The 7,231-nt window shown below is 48.7% G+C and overlaps 1 non-coding gene across 1 annotated transcript; it reads left to right on the forward strand.

Moving 5' to 3' along the window:
• The first annotated feature begins 233 nt into the window (after positions 1–233).
• Positions 234–305, forward strand: Trnat-cgu2 (transfer RNA threonine (anticodon CGU) 2). Its single transcript has one exon. It is a non-coding gene; the product is annotated as a tRNA-Thr (tRNA).
• Positions 306–7,231: the final 6,926 nt, after the last annotated feature.

Consider the following 7,231-nt stretch of genomic DNA (forward strand, 5'->3'; position numbering starts at 1 on the left):
GGACACAGAGACGGCAGGCAAGCCCAGCTACGGTTGTGCCGACCGGCCTCCGCGCCTGTCTGCGGAAACTCCGAGCGGCGCAGAGCCCGGGAGTCCGCAGGAGCGGGCGCGCGCCCGAGCCAAGCGTTCCGGCTGCGATGGGCGGGGCGGCTGCGCTAGGCTTGTACATGTACTCGCGCCCGTCACGGGAGTAGCGCCAGCATAGAAGTTTATGCGGCCAACTCCTTAACGCAGGCGCGGTGGCCAAGTGGTAAGGCGTCGGTCTCGTAAACCGAAGATCACGGGTTCGAACCCCGTCCGTGCCTGCAGCTGCTTTCTTTCTGTGATTTTAAGAGACTTTTTGTATGAGACTCTTTTTCAAGAGTGACCATGAAAGATCCCACACTTTGAGTTAAGCTTTAAATTACAACTCTTTCCCAGTACAACTGGCTGGGCAAACTGTTTTCTTTCTGCTTGGTTTCAAACTAACGCCTTTTCCATTCCTCCCTCCCGCAAGGTGACCATGGGTGGTCCAACCTCGATCCTTTAGCGCCCCCTGTCGGGTCATGTTCACCTCTGGAAGAAGTTTTCGAAGTTCGCCTGGTGAACAGAAGTCGCAGTCTGGAAGGGTCACCTGCACATCTTGCGGTTGGAGCTTCTTAGCTGAATGGCACCTGGCTGGTTTCAGGCACTTCACGTTTTTCTGATCACTAAAATCCAACGTTATCCACCCTAAAGAAAGAACCGCTGTTGTTCCACACCGACTCCACACCCAGAGTCAGCTAGAGTCCTCGTTTGCAGTTTTTAAAAGGAAATCCGCAGAAGTGGGCCTTCGAGAGAGGGGAAGCCCTACCCTGACTTGGAACGATTATGATTTGAAAACGTAAGCCTCTGGCACGGAGCTTCCTTTCGCCCCTAGCTAAAACGGGTCACATGGCCCAGAGGCAGCATTGGTGAGAATGCAGCCAGATGGCATGCCAGCCACATTACATCATAGAAGTTTGGTTTGCATTCTCAAAAGGATGTACCAGATGGTGCTCAAAGTGCCTTTGAAGAGGTCATTGTCTGACTCCAACTCCAGGACCAACATCTTGTGGAATTGGGCATACACCTTTAACTCCTTTGTGGAAACCTGAGACTGAAGCAAGCCCCAGATCGAGTAAGGGACCAATCAAACCAGAGCAGACTCTCCTAACTGTAAGGGAGAAGGGAAGAAGAGAGTTGCAGGCTGGGGATGGTTCAGATTCCTGACTGGACAGTAGTGAGTCTCACAAGTGTGGCTATGTAGTGGTTAAAGCACAGCTACTACACCCCATATCCTCTGGGATAGGGCCTTGTCATTTGTGTTTCTAACAAGATTTAGGAAGACGTGTTTCAAGTTCCCAGGCCACATTCTAAGAATGGCAGCCCTGCTCAGAGTCATATCACAAAGCCGCATTGCCGACCCAGGAAGAGAATGTGCTCTACAACTTGGAAGATAGCCCTCCTTGGCAAAGAAGTGACTAGAGGAGCTGGGAATGTGGCTCAGCCAGAAAAGTTCTTGCTGGTCAAACGTGAAGACCTGAGTTCAGACTCCCAGCACCGACATTTCGGGGGTGGGAGGCCCGGAGGGGCATGGTAATGCAGGTCTGTAATCCTATAGATGGGGAAGGGACAAGAAGCTCCTTCATCTACCCGTCTAGTTGAATTAAGGAGCTTGTCTCAAACAATAGAATGTAAGACTGGTAGTGGTGGCCCCAGCATTCAGGAGGCAGAGGCAAGCGGATCCCTGAGTTAAGGCCAGCCTGGTCTACAAACTGAATTCCAGGACAGCCGAGGCTGCACAGAGAAAACCTGTCTCAAAATATCTAGATAGATAGATAGATAGATAGATAGATAGATAGATAGATAGATAGAATTTTAAAATAGCTATTAAGGAGACACCCATGTCAATTCTGGCTTTCCTGTGCGTGTCACACACACACACACACACACACACACACGCACGCACACGGATATCCATGTTTGTGACATTAAAATGCAGATCTGACTCCCAAGGCATTTCTAGTATACAGCATCACCAGGCAACAGAAGGCGATGAGGAGTTCAGCGATGGCTTTTCGGAACAGAATAGTGGGGAAGCTGTCGGAAGGACTGTTTCCACTCATATGCTGCACACTGTTTGCATTTTCTGTAAGATGATGGTGTTAATATGCGAAGTCTTATTTTTAATGGAATCACACCCACAAAAGAAAGAAGCAGGGAAAGGGAGGGAAGAGAGGAAGGCTGCAAGGATGGGTTCTTAGAACACAGGCAGATGCCAGCAGCAGAGTGCAGACGGTCAGAGCATGGTGGCCATCCAGCAGGCAGGACGTCCACCCCTTTGGTTGTATTTTATGCTGTTTCTGCTATTCATTTCCTTTCAAAGAGCTACCAAAGAGCAAGTCTCCCATTAAAAAAGTGTTTCCAAGCCAGGCTTAGTGGTACTTGCCTGTAAAACCAGCATTTGGGGAGGCTGAGGCAGGAGGATGGGAGTTCAGAGTCAACCTGGCTACATATAAGACCCTATTTCAAAAACAATACTGCAACAACAAAAACAAATCTAGTTTTGGCAGAGCACTTGCATTCACAAAACCCTGAGGCTTCATCACCAACACACACGCACTCACGCACGCACACATGCGCACACGCGCACACATACACACACAGAACAAGAGGAGGGGAGAGAATATAAGAGCACAGATTCCCTTATGCGGTGTTTTCTGTTTTAAAACCCCTCTCGTGTCTGTGTCTGTACATATCTATGTGTGTGCACACATTGCATGTAGTAGAGGCTAAGGGTCAATTTTGGGTGGCCTCCTCTACTCTCCACTTTATGGGAGCTCCCTGGTTGTGCTCCACTCTCTTGCCAGCAGTCTCCAGGGACTTATCTGTCCCCCTAGCCCCAACACACACCAATGCAGGGGTAACTGCCACGAAGCGCATCTCCCCATGCAGCCTTTTCCCTGTGCTGGGATCCAAACTCAGGCCCCTGTCAGAGCAAGCACATTACCAACTGAGCAGTCTCCAAGTGTGACTAGTGTGTGAGAGAAGGGTATGTGGAGGTGTGAAACAGATGTGCTGTGTGCTGTCAGGTTGGAAGCTAGTGACCCAAAGCCTGGATTCAGTTTGTTTACACTTTCATAAGCAAAGCTGGTCATGTGTGTGAATGACACAGACAATCTGTTGGTTTAATCCATTTGTGTTCATGAACATAGAAAGCCACGTTTGGATTTCTAGAGCTTTTACAGGGATTTCATGTCAGCGGTTGCCCTGAAAGCTGATACCTTTGCGAAGAATCACACACAGGTCTTCTTCAGATGTGGGAAGGGAAGGTAAGAAGGTGAGTGATGCTGGGGGGAGGGGAGGGAGGGTTTGAACTGGACCCTAACATGGAAATGACCACCAGGGAGAGGAACATTTCCGTGGCAAGTCTGTGACCCTCTGGTAAGAAGAAATTAAGTACTTCTCACAAACCTCCTATTTTTGAATAAACAGTGGCAGCAAAGGCTTTAACAGGCTTCCTCAAGCAAAAGAAAGTGCCTAGGTTCTGGGACAGAGACCAGCAATCTCCTAAGATCAAAGGAAGAACTGTTTGTCAACAGTTCCAGAGACCGTGCAGGTGCAAGCTGCAACAGCGTCACCTCATGGCAGCATGAAGCAAAACGCAATCATGCATTCGACCCTGCCTTGTAGGGAAGAGCCTGGACCTGTCTATTTTACTCACCATTCGTGGTCTCCTCCACTGGAAAATCAGAGTGACACACAGAACTTATTTCCCTCCATTCCTGGGGGCAGAGAGGATTGCGGGGCCTTGGGTGTGCTAGCACTCTACCATGGAATCACAGCCGCCTTTTTATTTAACTTAGAAACGGGGTCTCAGTAAGTTATCCAGGCCTCAAGTTCTTGATTCTCCTGACTCAGTGACTGCAGGTTTACACCATCACATTTGTCTCTGTCATGGCCTCCTGACAACCAGCCGGGACAGTTCTACAAAAGATACTTCATGACATCACAACTGGTCACTGAAGAAACTACTTAGTATCCAGAGGGCTGACAACAACCATGGTTGACTCGGAAAGTTTTGTTCTGGATTGTTTTAAGATATAGTTTAATGTTTTTGTTATCAGGCTCTGGCGATGTGCATGCACACTTTGTGCTAAAATTCCTTCCTAGGTCCCCCTAAGGTCCAATTGAAACAGAATTCCACCAAAGTTCACTCTGGGGAACCAACGAGTTTCCTTCAACAGATGGAGGGTGTGGTGCTCCTCCCTCACGGAGCACAGCTGAGGAGTGTGGTGCTCCTGCTTCAAAGAGCTGCACTGGAAAGTCTTTACCCAGCAGAGGAATAGCTTTCCATGGCCACACCGATGGAGAACCCAGTTTATATACTGCAGCCCCCCCGCCCCCACTTAGGACACTCTTGTATACAACAAGTGGTAGAAAATGCTGGATACTCAGGTGAAGTCCTCTGAGCCTTCCATTCCTCTGCAAGGGACTGTACCAGTCAACAAGCCCAGCCGACACGTGTGCCCCAGTACTTGTACCTACTGGCACACTTGTTTACACAAAAACAGATCAAGTAAAGGTCTATTAAAGTCACAATTATTCAAGAGCAACCAATGCCAGAGGTTAGTGGTTATAAGTGAATACTCCAAGATGATCGTTGTCTTGGAGGACACTCTCACAAACAAATACAAATGCCCCCCTCTCATACACACACACATTCGTGCACTGGTGTGTAGCCACATGCTAGAGTACTGCTTAGCATAAAGTCTGGGTTTCATTCCCAGCACCATGCACACACATACACAAAACAACTACACACATTTAATTTAAACAATTTGATGGCGTGGGGATCAATGCACCATTGATATCAAGGAGTATGCATATACATTTCCCCCTAAAGCTCCCTCCCTTGTGTCTCTTTGACATCCAGTTATTATTTGAGTGTGGCAAGTACTTAGCACATGAGCTCCTCTCCCTGGAATCTTCCAGTACCCACTGGCATTATGTTGGGAGCAGAGCCTTACATTGGTTGCTCTTTAATAATTGTAACTTTGCTAGAACTTTAGTTGATGTTTGTGTGTGTGTGTGTGTGTGTGTGTGTGTGTGTGTGTGTGTGTGTGTGTGTGTGTGTGAAGAACTGTGTCAGTAGGCATGAGTAGCAGTGTGGGCAAAACTGAACCCATCAATCACTACATGCAAGATCTACAAGAGACCTCTTTCTCCTCTCCCTTCCCTCTTTCTCCTCTGTTTTATCTCTTCCTCCTACTGCTCCCCCTCCTGTTCTTCCTCCACCACCCCCAGCAGCTCCCCCTCCTCTCCTTCTCCTTCTCCTCCCTTTTTATCTTTTCAGACAGTTTCTCACTATCTACCCTGACTAGCCTGGAGCTGGCACATAGAACAGGTTTGCCGCAGGCTCCTAGAGGTCCACCATGCTGGGATAAACACCTGGAGCTGCCACCACCACGTCCAACTCAGTTGCTGATCTTCCTTCCTTGTTTATTTTTTGTTCTTGTATGTGCTGTTCTTTATTCATATGTGTTCTCGGTGGGTGTGATTCCCTGTGTGTGCTCCTGTGGGTGCGTGCGTGCAGGTAGAGGCTGCAGATAGCCGCCAGCATCTTCCTCAATGGCTTTTCACTTTGTATTGAGCCACATCTCTCACTAAAACTGGAGCGTGCCCATTCAGTTAGACGAACAGCAAGGCCCAAGGATTCTCCCATCTCTGCCTCCGGAGGCGTGACTTGCCACACCTTGCTTTCCCTGTGGGTGTTGAGCCAAATGTAGGGTTCCATGTTGCAGAGCAAACAGTTTACCAACTGAACAACCTCTTCAGCCCTGGTATGTTTTTGACAGACATGGCATCCTTTGAACAGGAGGTCCTCATTGTAGCCAAGGCTAGTCTTGAACCCTCATCCTTCTGCTTCTGCTTCTCAAGCATTGGGAGTATATACCAACAAGCCTGGCTTCCTCTAGTGTGCTGACATACTCTGGCAACATGTCTGAAACTTTAAGCGTTCAGTGCTCTTTCTCCCAGTGTCCAGGTGCAGGCTAGTCAGGTCAAGCTCGCTCACCCACCCACATACAAAGTCTTCTTCTGCTTTGGCTCCAGTGAGTTTGGAAGTTGTCTTAGGGTTTTACTGCTGTGAACAGACACCATGACCAAAGCAGTTCATATAAGGACAACATTTAATTGGGGCTGACTTACAGGCTCAGTACTTTTTTATCAGGGCAGGAGCATGGTAGACATGGGGCTGGAGGAGCTTAGAGTTCCACCTCTTGTTCCGAAAGTAGCTAGAAGACTGGCTTCCAGGCAGCTAGGAAAAGGGTCTTAAAGCCCACACCCACAGTGACACACCTACTCCAACAGAACCACACCTCCTAACCATGCCACTGCCTGGGCCAAGCGTATTCAAACCACTGCAGAAGTGGGCTGTTGTGGATGCCAGGGACAGCTCCATCCTTTCCAGAAGGGAGCCTCCTTCACACTTTACAGCATACACTGGCATACCTACTTCATATCACATGTGGGTACTCACGACCATTGCTATAATTTATTGAACACGTACTTTGTGCTTGATCTCTGCACGGATCCCTGGGGATCACACAATTTGATCCTTTTACATCCCTAACAGTGCCACCATGGGAACTGAAACTCAAGAGGACCAGAACTCTGCATTCACTGTGACTGGATCTCTAGTTTCTTTTTATTGTAAAGCCATGCTCTCTGCTGGCCTCCCAGCTTGTTCATCACCCCCTAGCAGGTGGCAATCATTGCCTCAGCTACCAGAAGCCACAGGCCAGAATCTCATCAAGTGGTAGATGGTCTGTCTACACAGGGCCTAGAGTTCTAACCTTCTGGAAACTGACATTGCCACAAATGAGAGATCATCTTGACCTCACCCAGTCAGTCTCTCTCTTCCAGTGCCTTCCTCCCTTCTGCTCATTTTCTTAAGCAAAAATAGTTGAAACTCCATTGTGTGCCAGGTGGGGCAAGGTGCCAGGGCTCCAGAGCTGTCCCCAAAGGCTCACAGAAGAATGGGATGGGGATGCTGATACAAGGATACAATGTAATGAGAGAGGAACAGGACCTCAAGGCTGAAGCAAAGAGAAGGAGAAAGCAAGGAGTAGGTGCCAGGTCAGAAGCCAGGAAAGGTGGACCAGGAAAGGTGGACCAAACATCCAGTGGACCAAGCACCCACAGCCTGGAGGAGTCTGAGCAAAGTTCA

Source organism: Rattus norvegicus, chromosome 10 (genome assembly GCF_021556685.1).
Source record: "Rattus norvegicus strain SHRSP/BbbUtx chromosome 10, alternate assembly SHRSP_T2T, whole genome shotgun sequence".
In the NCBI taxonomy this organism is placed as follows: Eukaryota; Metazoa; Chordata; class Mammalia; order Rodentia; family Muridae; genus Rattus; species Rattus norvegicus.